This window comes from Cervus elaphus, chromosome 12 (assembly GCF_910594005.1).
Source record: "Cervus elaphus chromosome 12, mCerEla1.1, whole genome shotgun sequence".
NCBI lineage: Eukaryota > Metazoa > Chordata > Mammalia > Artiodactyla > Cervidae > Cervus > Cervus elaphus.
The window spans coordinates 49,230,855-49,253,342 of NC_057826.1; the positions used below are offsets into that span (position 1 = coordinate 49,230,855).

General features: G+C 44.7%; 1 protein-coding gene and 1 long non-coding RNA gene across 6 annotated transcripts in view; both read left to right on the plus strand.

Moving 5' to 3' along the window:
- LIPC (lipase C, hepatic type) overlaps nucleotides 1-22,488 on the plus strand; it is a 181,688-nt gene that overhangs the window by 31,038 nt on the left and 128,162 nt on the right. The window lies entirely within an intron of this gene.
- LOC122705189 lies at nucleotides 1,841-12,131 on the plus strand. Its single transcript, XR_006344053.1, has 3 exons — nucleotides 1,841-3,213; nucleotides 4,942-4,946; nucleotides 12,120-12,131. It is a non-coding gene; the product is annotated as an uncharacterized LOC122705189 (long non-coding RNA).

Here is a 22,488-nt window from a genome sequence, read left to right on the forward strand (position 1 = left end):
TACAGTCTGTAGGGTCATAAAGAGTCCAACATGACTGAAGTGACTAAAGTGACTGAGCATACACACATTCTTAAATATAAATTAAGTACATGCACACAGACAGTTGCCATAGCTCAGGGTAGGGCACAAAAGAAGTGGTCAGAGGTGAAGGCCTCAGAGGCCACGCTAATGAGTTTGGCCCTCGCTCTGGAGGCAGTGGGGCTGCCACTGAAGCTGGTATTTGGAAAGGGGAGGGACTTGGTCATGGCTGCCTTTCCTGCTGGGTGGATGTCTCAGAGCCTGGCTGAAATTCTAGCCACTCCCTGATGGAAAGCCATGTTATCAGCAGGAAAAGACAGGGGTGGGGCTCAGAAGTTACAGGCTCCACAACCTCACCTGACTGAGGCCGACCAACACTCAGACTTACCCTCGGGCAAGTCTGTTTGAAGTTTACATGTTAATTGCTGTTCCTAAACACTAATGGTAGGAGAGATTTACACCAGTGAAACTGAGGCAGGTACATATAATAGAACCTTGAATAGGAACCTACAATTTAAGAAGTATAATATCTCCTTCTGAGTCTCAAAAGAGAACCATCTGCAAATTCCACATCACACTAGTTTATAGACCTATAGCAATTTCAACGTTAAAAGCTCACTCCTGGGACTTCCCTTTTGACCCAATGGCTAAGACTCCACATTCCCAACTCAGGAGACCCAGGTTCAATCCCTGATCAGCAAACTAGATCCCACAAGCCATAACTAAGACCCAGTGCAGCCAAATAAATAAGAAAATACTCATTTAAAAAAAAAAAATCTTGTTCCTACCTGCATGATATCACTTGATTCACACAATATCCTGGGCAGGTATCATTATGCCCATTTTACAGATGTAAAGATTCACCAGCCAAAGGCTACAGGGAACACACTTGGAATCAGATGAAAGTTAGGATTATTTGGCTTACTGCAGCTAGGGAAGATGCACTCCAGAGAAACTCGAGAGCATCCCTACATGAGGAGTTGAGAGGGGCTTCTTAGAAAATCTGGGCTGTGCTGGGTGAGACTACAGAAAGGTTGGGAAAGCTAGGGAATTCTAGAAGGCAGCTGTGCTCACCACTGTACCACCAACGCTGCATGGTAGTAGCCGTTCTCAATGGGATTCTGTCAAAATGGGAGGGGAGCATTCAGCTATCCGGTATCTTAATCTAATTAATTGTTGTGAAATCATTAGTGCTTAATTTAAGTAAAAACATTCCAGCAGGAGAGGCTAAAACTGGCATTGCTACAAGAGCAGCAGTCACTCCTTGTTAGCTGGAAGCAGGCAATGTCTGGTCACGTTTTTGGAGTCAGAGTGGCCTCCTTTCTGTCCTGTTGCAAACATAGATGCAGACGTTTTTTTAGCATGTTGCTTCTGTGTGGTGGGCATTGTCTATGTTCAGTTGGGAACATCGTGGTCTGGCTGCCAGCAAGGCTGATTTTTGTTGCTGTTGTGTTTTTTTCATTTTCTCACTTACCCAGTAACCCAGGTAATGTCATTGACATCTCTTGATACCTCCGCCCTAGCCAAACAGCCTTGGGTGGCTGCCTTCACCTCCTGAGTCTACAGTCCCTCACCAGTACTGGCCCTTCCAGCACTGACAGCCTGAGTGTCACCAGGGCTCATCAAGAGGCATCGTGGTGCCCTGAGACCTTCAACACCTACCTCATCAGCTGTCAGCTATTTAACCATTAACGGCAAAGAGAAATATAAACACGAAGTTCTATCCACTTTAAACATGAAACATTGACCCTGCCTTAACCCTAGTGCAACGCAGTTGCCTTGAGCCATTCAAAGATTCCCAAACACCAGGGGGACAAAGGTGCAGTTCTGTAAGAGCAAGCCAAGCAGTAAATAACCATTAGACCTTTCCATTCCCAAGGCTGTTTTATACTGGTCCAGACACGCATTCATTTTTGGTTTGAGTAATAACAATGAAAAATATACATTTGATGCTTACATTGTTTTGAGTAGAAACAAGGTCTATGAAATAATGTGTTTAGTTGCTCAGTCATGTCTGACTCTTTGCAACCCTATGGACCATAACCTTCCAGGATCCTCTGTCCATGGGATTCTCCAGGCAAAAATACTGGACTGGGTTGCCATTCCCTTCTCCAGGGGATCTTCCCGACCCAGGGATCAAACCCTGGTCTCCTACACTGCAGGCAGATTCTTTATCTCTGAGCCACCAGGTAAAGCCTATATGAAATAAGAGTAACTACTAATTTTGAGAACTTTTAAATGTGCCAAATACTTTGTCTATTTGTTTTCCTTTATCCATGCAACCTTCCTGGAGATAAGTATCATCGTCACTACTTTTCAGGGAAAACTGTGGTTCAGAGGCATGAAGCAGCAAGCACAGCTCCAGGATCCCTGGGATTCTCACTGGTGCTTATTTCTGGTGATGCTGGCTCCCTTCAGAGCCCACATGGGTACATTTACTTTCAGAGGTTTGCCACTTTGAATGTTACTCAATGTCAGGGGAGCCTCAGACATACTCTGAGCTTCTCTGGGCCTGGCCCCTTCTAACTAGAAGTTTGCACTCATCTTACCCATTGTGACTGATGTCTACCTCTCAATGGCCCAGGAGAAAACCCACCCCTGGACAAAGTCCTGTTCCCCTTGTATCTCAGCTTCCATCACAGCCACTGGTTCCCCAAAGTCAAGCTCAGAAACAAGGTGTAAGGACAAATCCAAGCAGACAAAAAAAAAGAAGAGGCCTCATGACATCAAACCTGAAAATTCTGGGCCAATTTAAGGCAACCAAGGATGCTGTGAAAAGGTTAAAATATTTTTTTTCTTCACCCAAGAATGCTCGAGGAACAGAGTTATTTTCACAAGCTGAGCGGGACCCTCCACAGAGAGCTTGGTGACATCAGCAAAACAGCACCTGAGAAGTCTCCTTCTGTGAGGTTTTGCCACTGTTCCATGACTACGTCCTCTTGGTGTGTGGTTGTCGTGGCCTGGCCACCTCCTTCAGCCACATAGAGGGGCTCCTGTCCCTGAGATTTATGATCAGAATAAGTGATGTCAAAGTGAAACCGTGTAACTCACATTTTGACTTGAACTCAGTCTCACACCTGGTCTCAGGAATTAATGAAACTCAGGTTCTTGATGTCTCATCACAGAAAGAATTCAGTGAGAGGCAAACTGATAGATAAGAAGTTGATTTATTTAAAGAGAAACACACTCCACAGAGTTTTGACTGTCTCAGAAAATGAGAGCAGCCTTGGAATAGGGTGTGTTTAGTTTTTATGGGCTGAGTTTCATAGGCTAATGAGTAGGAGGAGTATTCCAACTATTAATATTTCAGGGAAGGGGCAAGGATTCAAGGAACTGGGTGACCACCCACTTTTTGACCTTTGATGATTGGCCTCAGAACTGTCATGGCAATGATAAGTGTGCCACTTAGCTTGCTGATGTGTTTCAATGATCATATTTTTGTTGTTTACTTGCTAAGTCGTGTCTAACACTTTGCCACCCCATGGACTGCAGCACTCCAGGCTTCCCTGTTCTTCACTGTCTCCTGGAGTTTGCTCAAACTCATGTCCATTGAGTCAGTGATGTCATCCAACCATCTCATCCTCTGTCACCCTCTTCTCCTCCTGCCTTCAATCTTTCCCAGCATCAGCATCTTTTCCAGTGAGTCGGCTCTTCACATTAAGTGGCCAAAGTACTGGAGCTTCAGCATCAGTCCTTTCGATGAATATTCAGAGTTGATTTCCTTTAGGACTGACAGGTTGGATCTCCTTGCTGTCCAAGGGACTCTCAAGAGTCTTCTCCAGCACCACAGTTCAAAAGCATCAATTCTTTGGCGCTCAGCCTTCTTTATGGTTCAACTCTCACATCTGTACAAGACTACTGAGAAAACCATAGCTTTGACTTTACAGACCTTTGTTGGCAAAGTGATGTCTCTGTTTTATCATATGCTGTCTAGGTTTGTCATAGCTTTTCTTCCAAGGAGCAAGCATCTTTTAATTTCACTGGTGCCCTCACCATCCACAGTGATTTTGGAGCCCAAGAAAACACTGAGACTGAAACTCTAGTGAAAGTTGACTTGTCCACCATCTTGGACCTATTTTGTTCTAAGCAGTTTATGTCATGTCCTGGGGCGTCATTCTTTCAAAGTTTGTACCCTGCCTCCTTCCCTCCTGTTTCAAAAGCAGGAAGAGTTGGAGAGAAGACCCAGAAGGGAGGGTGCGGATCCACCTATCCACTCACACCTGGAGACATCCAGATGATCAATTCAAGCAGTGATGTCCACCCTCGGTGCCTGGGCCTGTATCTACTCACAGATGTAGCCACACACGAGCTCTGTGCGGATCTCGTGTTAGGACTCGACCACATCCAAAATTCTTCAGTATGTTCCTTTGCTGGGGCTGCCATAACACAAGACCACAGACTGGTGGTTCAAACAACAGAAATTTATTTTCTTGCAGTCCTGGATGTTAGAAGTCAGAGGTCAAGGTATCAGCAAGGCTAGTTTCTCCTGGGGTGTCTCTGCTTGGCTTGCAGATGGCGGTCTATTGTCACGTGATCTTCCCTCAGAACGTGTCTTGTTCTAATCTTTTAAGAACACGAGTCACACTGGAGTAGGGCCCTCTCTAAAGACCTCATTTTAACTTAATTACTTCTTTGAAGACCCTAGCTTCCTACCCCCATTCTGACATAGAGACGGTTAGGACATCCAGCAAGCACTTAGAACATCCTGCTCTGACCTAGGCCCTAGGCGAGGCATGGGGAACCCTGGGGCCATCATTGTTCTGTCTGAGCTTCAGCAATCCCCCGGGGGTGGTGGCACTTTAGGGTTAGAAAAAGAAGCTTATAAATACACCTGAGACTGGAAAGTAAGTGTAAGTCTATACCCTCCAAACCAGGCCCAAACAGGGGGCTTCTGCTACTGGTGGTGCAGAAAGCTACGGCTAGCTGAGGTGCACAGGAGCCAGCTGGCAGCTTGTGGGGGGAGGGGACTCCGCCCTTTCCAATGGCGTGATTAAGAGTTTCTGGCAGCAGGAGCAATAACTGGCTGGAGACCAAGAAGGAGCCGTTTATCTGGCTCCTGGTGGGAGTGAGTGATAAAATTCACCCTCTGGCTCGGCACCATCCTCAAGGGAGATGCTCGCTGTGAGTCCCCCTGGCCTCTCTCTGGCTTGGGGAGGCGATTTTCCCCACACAGGCAAACTGTCCCCAGTCAGGCCACTGCCTAGACTCACCCTGGCCTCAGTCAGGGATGGCTGCCATCCTCTCCCAGGTGTCTGCTTTCTCCCTTCAGGCCCCACAGACTCCGAAGGAGGAGAGGATGATCCCCAGCCAGAGGACAGAGCAGGATTGGGAAGATAAACACCACAGCTTCTCTTTGGGGAAATGAACCACAGATCGTGAGAGAGACTGGGTAAAAGAGACCTGGATCTGGAGTCTAAAAACCTCATCTCCGTCCTGGCTACATCACTTACTGCAGGTGGCCTCGAGCAAATCGCCATAGTCTCTAGGCCTCTGCTTTTCAATAGTGAGTGGGGTTGGTATTAGAGACCCAACAGGGTTCTGAGGATGAAATGGGTCATTTATGTATGTGAAACTATGTAATGCAACTCTGCATGGCTGGCCATAAAACAACATTTGTAAGAACATAACTCTTTACAAGTCGTCCTCCATTATAATGCTCATCTGATTCACTGAATACTCCCATTGCTTCCCCCACTTTTTATTACCAAAGTATCCCAGTATAGAAAAAATTGAAAGAAGAGCACAAAGAATGACTGTACTCCCTCCAGATAGATTCAATAACACATTAGCATATTTATTCTCTCTCTATGCATATTTATATGTGTGTGTGACACAGAACCATTTGATTTCTGTCTCTATCTCTCGCTATATGTATATATATGAAAATGAATATCTATAAGTCTCTGTTCTCTTTCTTTCCCACATATATATTTGAGCCCAGTCTCTCAGACCTCCAGTGACCCTCTCTTGTTCTTACATTACCTGCCTCATCTCTCTCTCCCTACTGGACTAGGAACACCTCAAAAGTGGGGACAAGGTATCCCCAGGACCCCATTGTATCCCCAGGACTCACAGAAGCTGGCATGGCGTAGGCATGTGACAAGTGACCTTTGAGTAAATCCCTCTTCAACAAAGAACTAACCAACATACACTTTTTTTTTTTTTTAAGTAAATGAGTTTTAAGTCATTTCATCTGGCAAATTCCAGATCCCTGCTGGTAATAACGGAAAAAACACCCAGAGGAGCAGGATGTCCAGGCCTTGCTCTACTTCCCCCTCTAAAAGCATGGGGACTCTGAAGTCACTTGGGACTCATGGGGAGAGGCTGTACTACGATGCAGCTATCCATTTGCTGTATGGAAATACTCTCCAGACCACAGTCTACTCTGGAAAACACACATGCACAGAGAAGCTGACTCTGTCCCCACAATGGATCTCACAGAAGTGATGTAAGTCCTTTAGGTTTTCAGGGAACCCACTTTCAGACCAGTAAGGGTGGGAAAAGGGTGTGTTGTTGTCTGGCCTATAAATTCCCTACAATGCTCACGAACTTCATAGGGGTTTTAAGCTTCCCTCAGCCTCAGATGTGGCTTCCGAAGTGGCACTAGTGGTAAAGAATCTGCCTGCCAATGCAGGATATGTAAGAGACATGGGTTTGATTCCTGGGTTGGGAAGACCCCCTGGAAGAGGAAATGGCAACCCATGCCAGTCTTCTTACCTCCAGAATCCCATGGACAGAGGAGCCTGGCAAGCTACAGTGTATTGGGTTGCAAAAAGTAAGACAGGAATGAAGTGACTTTGCATGCAGGCAACTTCAGATGGCACTTTTTAAAACAGAGTTTCTCAAACTTTAATGCGCACATGAATCACCTGAGGAGCCTGATAAAATGAATGCTTTGTTTCAGTACATCTGGGATGGGCTCCAAGATCTTGTGTTTCTAACAAGTGTTTGGGTCGTTCCAATGTGGCTGGTCCCCAAAACACACTTTGAGAAGCAAAGTTCTGAAGAACACAAAATAGCTCCTCTGTTACTTGATGAACTAGTAATTAGCACCTACTTCTACATGTAAGAGCTTCCCTGGTGGTTCAGAGGTAAAGAATCTGCCTGCCAAGCTTGAGACATGGATTCGATCCCTGGGTTGGGAAGATCCCCTGGAGAAGGAAATGGCAACCCACTCCAGTATTCTTGCCTGGAAAATCCCATGGACAGAGGAGTCTGGTGGACTACAGTCCATGGGATCACAAAAAGTCAGACACAACTTAGCGACTAAACAACAACTAGATATAAGGCAATGTGCCAGCACTGGTTGTACCAGAAAATGTGAAGAAATCAAAGATGGACAAAGGTGGACAAACTGAGGCAGTTCTTTGCCTCAAATCCAGCTGGATCTGCCTCATTACTACGTTTAGGCCTTAATTCTTACAACCTCTACTCTATACAGTGTATATTGTTGTTCTCATTTTGGTTGTGAAGAGACTGGGGTTCGTTCAGTCTGTCTTATCCAAGCCAGTGAAAGGATACTGTGAGATCTGAGCTGAGGTCTCCCTGACTCCAAGACCTGTGTTACACCTGGTCTTCACGCACTTCTCACTAAGTGCTCAGATAGAAGGGCAGGGAGTGCCCTTAAAGCATTGCTCGGTAGCCCCTGGGGAAAGAAAGTGTGGTGGCAGCAGGCAAGAGACACTAAGTGACCACCAGAGACGGGAGTTAGGACCCAGCGGGTGCCTCGAGGGTGCCTTGCCTTGGGTCTCTGTCTGTTTCAGGTAATATATTTCCTCATGCAGTGGATCAAATGCAGCCTACACTAGTAAACTTCAGCCATGAATTATAGCCTGAACTTTGGATAAATCACTGCCCTCACCTGGACTCAAAATTGGAAGCTCTTTAATTTCTTTTCTCTCTGACAAAAGGTCTTCTGGTCTTCCCTTCACCCTCAAGTCAGGGTGAATGTCTCTTTGGTATATCCCCACTTGGGGCCCCCCAACCGCAACTTCTTAGCTCAGGACTGGGAGTTTCTGGGGTTCACTCTGCAGTCTTCCTGCTTTCCTTCCTAATTTCACTGTGTTTATGAGCACAACTGCGCCAGATGCTGTGCTGAGGGCTGGGGATGCCAAGGTGATGAGATGACCACCCTCCACACAGCAGTGTGGTCCAGGGATGTGGAGGATAGCAACTAGTCAGCATGGGTGGGGACAGGCAGGCCTGAGTGGGCAGCTTCCCCACCTGCCAGGGCTTCATTCCCCAGCAGCCCTATGAGGTGAGAGCACATTTAAAATCATCCCCATTTTAAAGATGAAGAAACTGAGGCTTACAAAAAGTCATCACAGAATTATTAAGGCTCAAATGAAATAATATATGCAAAACCACTTAGCAGAGTGTCCAACAAGTAGGAAATAAATGGTAACTACAATGCCTTCTTTAGGGGGAAGAATTAGGGGAGGAGACATTTAGGGAGTTTGAAATCGACATGTACACACTGCTGTATTTGAAATGGATAACCAACCAGGGCCTACTGTACTGCCCAGGAAACTCTGCTCAATGTTATGCGGCAGGCTGGATAGGACAGGAGTTTGAGGGAGAATAGAAACATGTATATGTATGGCTCAGTCCCTTCCTTGTGCACCTGAAACTACTACAACCTTGTTGACCGGCTATACTCCAATGTAAAAAAATATTTTTAAATAATAATAAAAAATAAAATGCCTTCTTTAAACGGCAGAACAGAGAGTAGGAGCCAGTTAGCCTTGCTCTCAGTCACAAGAAACTGGAGAGTTGAGAAAAGGCCTCTTGACTCCCCCAGAGGACAGACGCCAGGCTTGGGACTGGCCACACATAATGAGAAAACCGCTGAGGAGCAAAGTAAAAGAAACATCGAGAAAGGGCCTTGCAGGGTCCAAAGTGCCCCAACGCACCGGTGAGGGCAGTGTGAGCTCTGATGGAGGGGTGGCAGTGATAAGTCACTCTGCGGGCGGCTCAGACAGCAGCGGCAGCCCCACGGCCCTTTGTCCTTCTTAGACGGCCGCTCACCCCAGGCTCAGCTGGTCCACATTTCAGCTGTCACACTCCCCATCTGGGTAATGGAGTGTTATGAAGCATGTTGGAGGCCATCAATTAGCGCTTAACTCCGTGTCTGTTGGGTAGTATTTCCAAGGATGCTCCACTCAGATTCACGGCAGAGGTAAATCTTGCTCCTTTTCATTCAATGACTTGGAGTTAAAATGCCGCCCAACAGTTTCTCCCAAAGAAATTGAGATTTATGGGTCACTGTCAATATCAACACATGTTGACCATTATTTGAAAGCCTCCTAGGTCCTCGGGACTGATTGCTATTTACTTTGAAAGATGACTATGGCTTTATAATCCACTCAGGTTGCTGCATTTGTTTCTTCCCTTGGAGACATTTTTATTCCGCTTCATGCTGTTTTGCCTGGTGGCATAAGCCCCATTCCCCCCACCCTCAACCCCATGGATACTCTCATGTATTTGAGACTCTGAGACAGACACAAGAGGGTGTCTCAGTCCAGATGCCAGTGTGACAATAGGGAGAAAGTACCTTAGTAACGAAGTGCCCCTACTTTATGGACCGAAGCCACTAGACACAATCTGAGGTTACCAAGGAGCTTGCTTGAGGGGCAATAGGAGGAGTCCCCTCGTTGACACGTCTGGCCTTTGGTGTGGCTGGGCAGGGTGTGGATACTGATACAGGAGCTGAGTCACTTAGATCAGTGATATTGACATTGGTTCTCAAACATGAGCCAGCATCAGAAAGGCCAGAAAGGTTTGTTAACAGAGATTTCTGGGCTCCACTCCAGAATTCTTGGTTCAGTAGGCCAAGGGTAGGGCCCAGAACTTTGCATTTCTAATGAGATTCCAGTTCAATTAAGTTGCTCAGTCGTATCCTATTCTTTGCGACCCCATGGACTGCAACACGCCAGGCTTCCCTGTCCATCACCAACTCCCAGACTTTACTCGAACTTATGTCCATTGAGTCGGTGATGCCATCCAACCATCTCATCCTCTGTCATCACCTTCTCCTCCTGCCTTCAATCTTTCGCAGCATCAGGGTCTTTTCCAATGAGTCAGCTCTTCGCATCAGGTGGCCAAAGTGTTGGAGTTTCAGCTTCAACATCAGTCCTTCCAACGAATATTCAGGACTGATTTCCTTTAGGACTGACTGGTTGGATCTCCTTGCAGTCCAAGGGAATCTCAAGAGTCTTCTCCAACACCACAGTTCAAAAGCATCGATTCCTCTGTGCTCAGCTTTCTTTATAGTTCAACTCTCACATATATACATGACTACTGGAAAAACCATAGCTTTGACTAGACGGACTTTTGTTGGCAAAGTAATATCTCTGCTTTGTAATGTGCTGTCTAGGCTGGTCATAACTTTTTTCCAAGGAGCAAGTGTCTTTTAATTTCATGGCTTTTAATTTCACCATCTGCAGTGATTTTGGAGCCCAAAAAAATAAAGTCAGCCACTGTTTCCACTGTTTTCCCATCTACTTGTTATGAAGTGATGGGACCGGATGCCATGATTTTTGTTTTCTGAATGTTGAGCTTTAAGCCAACTTTTTCTCTCTCCTCTTTCACTTTCATCAAGAGGCTCTTTAGTTCTTCACTGTCTGCCATAAGGGTGGTGTCATCTACATATCTGAGGTTATTGATGTTTCTCCCAGCAATCTTGATTCCAGCTTGTGCTTCATCCAGCCCAGCATTTCTCATGATGTACTCTGCATATAAGTTAAATAAGCAGGGTGACAATATACAGCCTTGATGTACTCCTTACCCAATGTGGAACCAGTCTGTTGTTCTATGTCCAATTCTAACTGTTACTTCTTGACCTGCATACAAATTTCTCAGGAGGCAGGTAAGGTGGTCTGATATTACCATCTCTTTAAGAAATGTCCACAGTTTGTTGTGATCCACACAGTCAAAGGCTTTGGCATAGTCAATAAAGCAGAAGTAGATGTTTTTCTTGAACTCTCTTGCTTTTTCGATGATCCCACGGATGCTGCAATTTGATCTCTGGTTCCTCTGCCTTTTCTAAGTCCAGCTTGAACATCTGGAAGTTCACGGTTCATGTACTGTTGAAGCCTGACTGAGAGAATTTTGAGCCTTACTTTGCTAGCGTGTGAGATGAATGCAATTGTGCAGTAGTTTTGAGCATTCTTTGGCATTGCCTTTCTTTGGGACTGGAATGAAAACTGGCCTTTTCCAGTCCTGTGGCCACTGCTGAGTTTTCCAAATTTGCTGACATATTGAGTGAAGTACTTTCTTCACAGCATCATCTTTTAGGATTTGAAATAGCTCAACTGGAATTTCATCACCTCCACTAGCTTTGTTCATAGTGATGCTTTCCAAGGCCCACTTGACTTCGAGTTCCAGGATGTCTGGCTCTAGGTGAGTGATTACACCATCGTGGTTATCTGGGTTGTGAAGATCTCTTTTGTAAAATAGTTCTCCCGTGTATTCTTGCCACCTCTTCTTAGTATCTTCTGCTTCTGCTAGGTCCATACCATTTCTGTCCTTTATTGAGCCCATCTTTGCATGAAATGTTCCCTTGGGATCTCTAATTGTCTTGAAGAGATCTCTAGTCTTTCCCATTCTATTGTTTTCTTCTATTTCTTTGCACTGATCACTGAGGAAGGTTTTCTTAGCACTCCTTACTATTCTTTGGAATTCTACATTCAAATGGATATATCTATTCTCCTTTGCCTTCAGCTTCTCTTCTTTTCTCAGCTATTTGTAAGGCCTCCTCAGACAACCATTTTGCCTTTTTGCATTTCTTTTTCTTGGGAATGGTTTTTATCACCACCTCCTGTACAATGTCGTGAACCTCCATCCATAGTTCTTCAGGCACTCTGTCTATCAGATCTAATAACTTGAATCTATTTATCACTTCTACTGTATAATGGTAAGGGATTTGATATAGGTCATACCTGAATGGTCTAGTGGTTTTCCCTCCTTTCTTCAATTTAAGTCTGAATTTGGCAATAAGGGGTTCATGATCTGAGCCACAGGCAGCTCCCAGCCTTGATTTTGCTGATTGTATAGAGCTTCTCCATCTTTGGCTGCAAAAGATATAATCAATCTGATTTCAGTGTTGGCCATCTGTTGATGTCCATATATAGAGTCTTCTCTTGTGTTGTTGGAAGAGGGTGTTTGCTATGACCAGTGCACTCTCCTGGCAGAACTCTATTAGCCTTTTCCCTGCTTCATTCTGTACTCCAAGGCCAAATGTGCCTGTTACTCCAGGTGTTTCTTGACTTCCTACTTTTGCATTCCAGTCCCCTATAATGAAAAAGACATCTTTTTTGGCTGTTAGTTCTAGAAGGTCTTGTAGGTCTTCATAGAACCATTCAACTTCAGCTTCTTCAGTGTTACTGATTGGGGCATAGACCTGGATTACTGTGATAATGGGTGGTTTGCCTTGGAAACAAACAGAGATCATTCTGTCATTTTTAAGACTGCATCCAAGTACTGCATTTCGGACTCTCTTGTTGACTATGATTGCTACTCCATTTCTTCTAAGGGATTCTTGCCCAGGGTAGTAGTTATAATGGTCATCTGAGTTAAATTCACCCATTCCAGTCCATTTTAGTTCACTGATTCCTAAAATGTCAGTGGTCACTCTTGCCATGTCCTGTTTGACCACTTCCAATTTGCCTTGATTCATGGACCTAACATTCTAGGTTCCTATGCAATATTGCTCTTCACAGAATTGGACCTTGCTTCTATCACCAGTCACATCCACAACTGGGTGTTGCTTTTGCTTTGGCTCCACCTCTTCATTCTTTCTGGAGTTATTTCTCCACTGATCTCCAGTAGCATAATGGGCACCTACTGACCTGGGGAGTTCATCTTTCAGTGTCCTATCCTTTTGCCTTTTCATACTGTTCATGGGGTTTTCAAAGCAAGAATACTGAAGTGGTTTGCCATTCCCTTCTCCAGTGGACCACATTCTGTCAGACCTCTCCACCATGACCCATCCGTTTTGTGTGGCCATACATGGCATGGCTCATAGTTTCATTGAGTTAGACAAGGCTTTGGTCCATATGATCAGATTGGTTAGTTTTCTGTGATTGTGGTTTTCATTCTGTATGCCCTCTGATGGAGAAGGATAAGAAGCCTATGGAAAGGCAAAACACTCTCTGACATAAATCACAGCAAGATCCTCTATGACCCACCTCCCAGAATATTGGAAATAAAAGCAAAACTAAACAAATGGGACCTAATGAAACTTAAAAGCTTTTGCACTACAAAGGAAACTATAAGTAAGGTGAAAAGACAGCCCTCAGATTGGGAGAAAATAATAGCAAATGAAGAAACAGACAAAGGATTAATCTCAAAAATATACAAGCAACTCCTGAAGCTCAATTCCAGAAAAATAAATGACCCAATTCAAAAATGGGCCAAAGAACTAAACAGACATTTCTCCAAAGAAGACATACAGATGGCTAACAAACACATGAAAAGATGCTCAACATCACTCATTATTAGAGAAATGCAAATCAAAACCACAATGAGGTACCATTACACACTAGTCAGGATGGCTGCTATCCAAAAGTCTACAAGCAATAAATGCTGGAGAGGGTGTGGAGAAAAGGGAACCCTCTTACACTGTTGGTGGGAATGCAAACTAGTACAGCCACTATGGAAAACAGTGTGGAGATTTCTTAAAAAACTGGAAATAGAACTGCCATATGACCCAGCAATCCCACTCCTGGGCATACACACTGAGGAAACCAGATCTGAAAGAGACACATGCACCCCAATGTTCATTGCAGCACTGTTTATAATAGCCAGGACATGGAAGCAACCTAGATGCCCATCAGCAGATGAATGGATAAGGAAGCTGTGGTACATATACACCATGGAATATTACTCAGCCATTAAAAAGAATTCATTTGAACCAGTCCTAATGAGATGGATGAAACTGGAGCCCCTTATACAGAGTGAAGTAAGCCAGAAAGATAAAGAACATTACAGCATACTAACGCATATATATGGAATTTAGAAAGATGGTAACGATAACCCTATATGCAAAACAGAAAAAGAGACACAGAAATACAGAACAGACTATTGAACTATGTGGGAGAATGTGAGGGTGGGATATTTCAAAAGAACAGCATGTATACTATCTATGGTGAAACAGATCCCCAGCCCAGGTGGGATGCATGAGACAAGTGCTCGGGCCTGGTGCACTGGGAAGACCCAGAGGAATCGGGTGGAGAGGGAGGTGGGAGGGGGAATCGGGATGGGGAATACGTGTAAATCTATGGCTGATTCATATCAATGTATGACAAAACCCACTGAAATGTTGTGAAGTAATCAGCCTCCAACTAATAAAAAATTTAAAAAAAAAAAAAAAAAAAGAAGCCTATGGAAGCTTCCTGATGGGAGAGACTGACTGAGGGGGAAACTGGGTCTTGTTCTGATGGGCGGGGCCCTGCTCAGTCAATCTTTAATCCAATTTTCTGTTGATGGGCGGGGCTGTGTTCCCTTCCTGTTGTTTGACCTGAGGCCAAACTATGGTGGAAGTAATGAAGATAATGGCGACCTCCTTCAAAAGGTTCCATGCACACACTGCTACACTCAGTGCCTACAGCCTGCAGCAGGCCACTGCTGACCCACACCTCTGCAAGAGACTCCTGGACACTCCTGTCAAGTCTGAGTCAGTCTCCTGTGGGGTCACTGCACCTTTCTTTTGGAGCAAGGTGATGCTGATGTTGACCCTGGAGCCAACCTAAAGAACTTCCTTAGAACAGAATGAGAAGCACTGCAGGACATGGGTGGGGCAGATGCACTGGCAATGTTGATCACTCTGTGGAAAGAATAACAACATCTGGAGAAGAAGTTTTATTAAGTTTTGCTGGGCAATGTAGAATTTAAATCCCTTTCTATGAAATCTTCAGTTGAAGGTCAATTTCCATTAATAAGCTATTGAAAAGGCAAAAAGATAGAACACTGAAAGAGGAATCAGTGAACTAAAATGGACTGGAATGACCATTATATCTACCACTGTGGGCAAGAATCCCTTGGAAGAAATGGAGTAGCCATCATGGTCAACAAAAGAGTCCAAAATGCAGTACTTGGATGCAATCTCTGCAATGAGAGAATGATCTCTGTTCGTTTCCAAGGCAAACCATTCAATATCATGGTAATCCAAGTCTGTGCCCTGACCAGTAATGCTGAAGAAGCTGAAGTTGAATGGTTCTATGAAGACCTATAAGACCTTTTAGAACTAACACCCAAAAAGATGTCCTTTTTATTATAGGGGACTGGTATGCAAAAGTAGGAAGTCAAGAAACACCTGGAGTAACAGGCAAATTTGGCCTTGGATTACAGAATGAAGCAGGGTAAAGGCTAATAGAGTTCTGCCAAGAGAGTGCACTGGTCATAGCAAACACTCTCTTCCAACAACACAAGAGAAGACTCTATATATGGACATCAACAGATGGCCAAATTGATTGAAATCAGATTGATTACATCTTTTGCAGCCAAAGATGGAGAAGCTCTTGACTATATTAGTTTGGACTTTTGGTCATAAGAACACAATCCAACTCAAATTAAGCAAAAAAGGGAATTTATTTACTCACATAAAAGGAATGGCCAAAATACAAGCTTCAAGCACAGTTGGATCTATGCCTATAATAAAAATACAGTGTCTATCAATTCTGTCTCTTTCTCCCTCTCTTTTTCTCACTTTCCCCCACTCCCTGATGGCACTTAAGAGTCCCATCACTCCTTAGTAGTATAGTGTTAGTCACTCACTTGTGTCTGATTCTATGTGATCCCATGGACTGTAGCCCGCTCCCCCCCCCTCCCCCCCGGATCCTCTGCCCATGAGATTCTCCAAGCAAGAATAGTGGAGTGGGTTGCCATTCCTTCTCCATGGGATCTTCCGACCCAGTGATCAAACCCAGGTCTCCTGCCTTGCAGGCAGATTCTTTATGTCTCAGCCACCAGAGAAACCCCCATCACGCCTTAGAGCTTAAAATTCCAGAGAGATTATACTATTTATCACATGCCTCTGGCAGACATTCCAGGAAGGAGTCTGCTTGTCTAGGGACTCACCTCTGAATAAACAACCATGGCCAGGAGGATGGGCTTGCCAATTGGTGTGGTTTAGGAAGCATGCCCACCCTTTGGGTGGGATCAGCTCTACCCATAACTTGGTCTTCCTAGGTGGCACTAGTGGTAAAGAACCCACCTGCCAATGCAGGGGACACAAGAGACATGGGGTCTATCGCTGAGTCAGAAACATTCCCCTGGAGGAGGACATGGCAACCCACTCCAGTCTTCTTGCCTGGAGGATCCCATGGACAGAGGAGCCTGGAGGGCTACAGTCCATGGGGTTGCAAAGAGTCGGACAGGACTGGAGCACTTAGCATGCACATCCCAGCTCTACCCAAACCTGACTGAGCGGCATTCACATGAGAGGGCGCGTCTTCTGATGGGGAGATGTCGGCCTGACCACAGAGGACTGGCTGTGAATCATGAGGATGTTGGGGGAGGCAAGGATGACTCCTGCTTCCTCAGGGGCAAGCAGAACGACTTCTCTGTTCCTCACTCACCCCTGACCATGCACATTGCGCCCCTGCTCAAAGTTGTGTTGTAGCAGCTCATCTCCATGGCAGAGCTGGTGCGTGAACATGGGCAAGATCCTGGATGACCTCACAGACTCAGCTGTTTGTGGAGCGATGGATTTTCAATTCATTCTTTCATACAATGGAGCCCTAATGCAACTGTCAAGCCTTGCTTCCTCCAGGGAAAGTAAATGGGTGAAATAAATAAAATCAACATTTTTATTGGCTTCTTCGGAAGTTCAGGAGCCTATTTTCAAAGCTGTGTTAAATACACACTTCAGTGATGCTCTAATCCATACCATAGTGATTCTCAGATTATAGTCCCAGACTAGTAACATTAACATCACCCAGGACCTTGCTAGAAATGCAAATTCTCAATCCCACCCCAGACCTACTAAATCAGAAACTGGGTGTGGAGTCAACTATTTTATCAAGCCCTCAGGCAATTCTGATGTGTGCTAAAGTTTAAGAATCAAAGCTCTATACATGTGTTTGATTCAATTCACCAAGTTCAAAGGGACCACCTACTATAAAAACTAAGGCTTTATGTTATAGATTTATTGTTCAGTCTGAATTTAGAGGAATACAAATGTGAAATGGTTTTATATTGCTCCCATACCTGCCTTTGACCATGTAAAGTCATACTTTTTCATTTCTTAGTAGCATCTTGAGTAGATTTCCTAACATTTGGTCAGTTCTATTATTAAGTCTGTTTTTTTGTCTCACTTTATTCTAAAGCCTCAATCTCATCATCTGATTTTTTTGACATTCTTCCTTTCTTCCTTTAGGAGTTAGATTCAGCAAGGAAGTGGGCTTTGCAGTGGGGAGGGGATAGTTGTATTCTTTCTATCATTTTCTCACTGGGGCAACATGGGGTGGGGTGGGGGAGCAGGCCTGGTACTGAAGTTGCTCCCCCCTCCCTTTGCAGGGCCTACCTTCTCTGGGGAAGCTTAATGAGGTACCAGTGGGGGACACAGAGATTCTAAGTGCTCATTGGCTGTCTGGCCTCACTCAGGTCCAGTCTGGGCCCATCTGCCGCTGGTGGCCTTGGCTTTGAGGATGTGTGTGTGGCTTTGAGGGTCCTGGCAGTGTGAGCCCAGCTGGTCTGTCACCAAGAAGGACAGCTACGGCCCCCTTTGGCTTCTCCAGTGGTCCATGCCCCTCCCACTCTATCCTCCCATACAGAGCCTCAGAAACTGCCAGCATCTTCTTACTTACCCTCTAAGTGCCAAAGGGAACCGAGCTTAGGATCCCCCTCAGACACACCACATTCCAGGTGCTTCCGTCCCTTGGCTGAACTGCCTGTCTTCAGATAGCTGAAGCAGGCATGATCTCTGTGTTGACACAGAGACCCCAAAACTCTCTCCATCCAATAGGGCCAAGGGTCTCAACACCCCAGCAAGCATCCGGCCTGAGCAGTGTGACTACTGCTGCCTCCTAAAGGCCCTGCACCCTGTCACCTCCAGACATGATTCTGATAGATGCCCCCAACTTGATCTTAAGGTGAAAGTCACAGTGCAAGGGGAAGAAGTAAATTATCCTCCCACAAACTCCTACCTCCCTTCTCCTGCCTATCTCCCTACATGGAGCCAGGGGAGGGCAGTAATGATAGGTGGGCCACTTCTTGGGAGCCCCCGAGTTAGGGAAAATCTGGCCTTAATTGCTGACTCTCTTTAGAGAATATGGGTTACTTAGCACCTGGTGTTTCCAGCAAGGTTCCATTGCTGGTCCTGTTCACTGTCCTCTTTGCTATTTGCTACGTGTTTGCACAAGTACTGGGCTTGCATGGTGGCTCAAATGGTAAAGAATTCGCCTGCAATGCTGGGGACTTGGGTTCCATCCCCGGGTTGGGAAGATCTCCTAGAGAAGGAAATGGCTGCCCATTCCAGTATTCTTGCCTGGAGAATTCCGGGGACAGAGGAGCCTAGCAGGCTACAGATCACAGGTATTATCTGAGTTGACCACACAGTGAGACTGTGAGGTATTTAACCTAAAAGAAGCTGGCTGGAGGGGTTAAGTCACAAGCCCAGCGTCACATGCCTGGTCACAACAGTGGAAGAAGAGCAGCCCTGCAGCTCCTAGACACCTGTCCCCTCCCTACTGTTTCATGCATATACCTCAGCAACACTTGTTTTGCAGCTCTAAACAAACTCAAAGCAACTAAGCAGAAAAATGCTTGCTTTCAAAGCCACTGAGCAGCTGACAGTAGAGAGTTTAGGGCATGCTGTTTCCTTAGAAAAAATACAAATGTTTCACATCAGTGAGTCCTAAGGGTTGTCTTCCCAGCCCAAGGCCACATAACCCCAGGGAACCTGTAGTTGGCTTTAGTCAGCCAGCCCCTCCTGCTTTTCTGGGGTTAGGAAGGGGGCAGGGAAGGGGATGTAAGTTGGGACTTCTAAAGTAAAAAGCTAGGCAGCAGCTGACAGCACTGACTGGCCAGACCCTATGCTCTGGCCTCATTGAACACCCAGCCCAGGTCATACAGGGTCAGGGTACCATCTGTCCTTCTGGATGGCCCTGTCCAAAATGACTCATCTCCTCACATGGTGGTTGGAGGTTCATGGCTAAACTCCTTGCAATGGCAGAGTGCATGGCAATTTTCTAATCAACAGATGGTGTTGGAGCCCCTACTACACACACAAGAGGCTCCTTTCATTCAAGTTTAAGTAAGTAATGACTTATGGTGAACATGAGACCCTCACATGCCCTCGTCTTGGGCACAACTTCCCCCAAGGCTGAGGTTCAGTGACGAGCCACCCAGATGGGCTGGGATCATATTTCCCCACCAAAGATCAAAGCCCTTACCCTCGATAGAAGCAGCTATTTTATTTTCAAGAATTCTGTGAGATTATTGCTAAGCACAGCCATTATTTTAATATTAAGTCATAAAACCTTAAATTATGTTAAGAACAACAGTAGTACTGAATCACTTTGATGTACAGTAAAGATAAATACAACATTATATATCAACTATGCTGCAAGAAAAATTTTTTTAAAAAAGAACAATAGTATATACTCACATTCCTCCGCTCTTAATTATTTTACTGCATTTTAATATTATCTCTGTTCTTAAGGTTATTGAGATTTATGATGGAAATATTATATAATGATGTGCTAAACTGTATGTCTTCTCAACTCATTAGTAACATCGCACTGGTAACTAAATAGAAACCGTGATGGCTGTATTCACACATGGGAACTGGCAAACACTACATATGTATTTTACGTAAATAAATACATAAACATAAGATGAATATAATTAATCAGGGTTTGGTTAATTGTTTTGCTGACTATGTACAGCAAAGGCCAGCAGACCTTTTCTGTTAGGGCCAGGTAGTAAATATTTTCCCCTTTGTAGGTAATGCAATCTCTATTGCAACTACACAATTCTGCTATTATAGCTTGAACACAGCTACAGACAATAAATCAATGAACATGGTTGTGTTCTAATAAAACTTTATTTACAAAAAATGTGGTGGGCTGGATTTGACAGGCCATAACTGCAGGTCCCTGGTCTAGACTTAAGAAAGGCACGGAGAAAATGTTTTTAACTATGTAGATTAAACTTAAAAGTATATTGTATCTGTCGTTGTTCAAATTGTAAATAGCACTAAAAATTGAGGAAATGTTCTTTCAGGATTCTAAAACAACTATCTGATACAGTATCTGATACAGCAAAGAAGTAGCCTATGTCATTGTTGAATACCTGAAGTTCTGAAACAGGTCTTCATTGTTTAATTTTTGTCCTACTCCATGTATGTGACAATATCAACTAACACTCATATCTGAATTATCCATGTTCATCATTTTCAACCATGGGTTTGCTAGCAATATAAAAGCTCAGTGAATATTGACAAGAACGTTCTGTAAGAATCAATTAATTATGCGAAGTTTACAATAAAGAGTATTGGATGTTTTACATTATATTATTTTCAAATTGTATAATGAGTATCTTTGATGATAAAAAATTATATAACAAATTATATATGTATATATACACATAAATTTTTTCCAGTGACTCAGTTGTTAGATATTTCCCATCACAATACTGGCTAAGGGGCATTCACATAAAAAGAGGTGTTACTGTTCAGAGTAGCACATGTGAAGGACCAGAGGCACAGTCCAAAGCCCAGGGAAGGGGAGGGGTATCAGGGATGGAGGAACATTCAGGGCCCTCCAGGGTGTCCTGGAAGGCTTCATGGAGAATATAGCACCCTAAAGAACTACAGGACTGAAAATGAATGGAGGGTGGCTACCTTTCATTCTATTGCATGAGCGAAAGAACGGAGATTGGAATGCCCTGACCTGGTCAGGACTACCAAGAGAAGAGGGTCAGCACTGGGGAGCAGTGGGAGATGAAGTAGGCCCAGATATACTTAATGACATGGAAACATGCCATGAGGTTGAGCAGAAAAAAAGCAGGCTACAAAATCTGTGCACTTGTGTTAAGGAAAAAAAAAAACATTTGAAGAAAAGGCACTTAATGCAAATAGCTCTGGGTGGCAGGATTATAGCTGATTTTGTTCTCATGCTTCTTAACACTTTTCTGTACCTTCCTACTCTTCTGAAGTGGTGTGTATTGCTTTGATAATCATGGGGAAAAAATGAGGTTTCCAGGCAGACGTGCAAGAAGCAGGCAGCCCTCCAGCACTGAGATAAACCTGAAGCCATAGCATGGACAGGGCACATTTGCCCTGAGGCAGCCCAGAGGTTCCCTGGAGGGAGGGGCTGGGGAGGGGTGCAGTAGAGCCTTGGAGCAATCCCCCTGTCCTGGGAAGACTGCAGGAGCACAAGCATCACAACCACGGATTCCCCCTACCCCCTGCCCCCACCCCACCCCACACACCCCCACCCCGCATACGCCCACACCCGCCTCACACCCCGGCTCCGTGGGCCTGAAGAACTGCTGTCCATGCAGGGGATCTGCCCCCACCTCTTAGCCTCAGAGGAGTGTCTTCTTTCTCTTTTCTCCCCCAAGCACTAGTTTGCAAAGTTTTCCCCTCCATGTTCACAAAAGCAGAACAAATTGAAAAAAACAAGAGATCCTCTGTTTTTTTAGGGCTTCACCATTGCAGTTTTCCCAACTGAAGGATACATTTTTTTTCAAGTACACCAGATTCATAAAATTGGAAAATTAGAAGGGATCCTGGAGAATATCTAGTTCAACTCACTCACTTTACTAATAAGGAAACAGAAACCAAGGAGGTCAAGTGGCACACCCAAGGGCACAGAGCTAGGTGGAAACGAGTCTCCAGCAGAGGTGACACCCAGGCGTGACACCTCTTTTCTCAGCATCTGAATCCTATCAAAGGACCCCAGAGGCTCATCACCAGATGCGCTGAGCAGCCTCGGGCTTCAGAGCGTGGCCAATTCTAATCCTTTTTCAGGCTTATCCATGGATAGCGGGAATGCCTACAAGGCAACCAGAGTTTTTTGTTTTGTTTTGTTTTAATTTTTATTGGAATATAGTTGCTTCACAACGCTGTGTTAGCCTCGGCTGTACTCAAAGTAAATCAGTTATGCATATACATATATCCCCTCTTTTTTGGATCTCCTTCCCATTTAGGTCTCCGGAGAGCACCAAGTAGATTTCCCTGTGTTACACAATAGGACCTCAGGTTCTCAGTTATTTTATGCATAGTATCAATAGTGTATATATGTCAATCCCAATCTCCCAATTTATCCCACCCCTTTTCCCCCCCTTGGTATCCAAAAATCTGTTCTCTATGTCTGGGTCTCTATCTCTGCTTTGCAAATAAGCTCGTATGTATCATTTTTCTAGATTCCACATACAAGCAATATTACAGGATATTTGAACACAACACAACCTAGAGGTGCACTGGACTATCCCCTTCCCACACGTGGTAGATGAGACCATCAA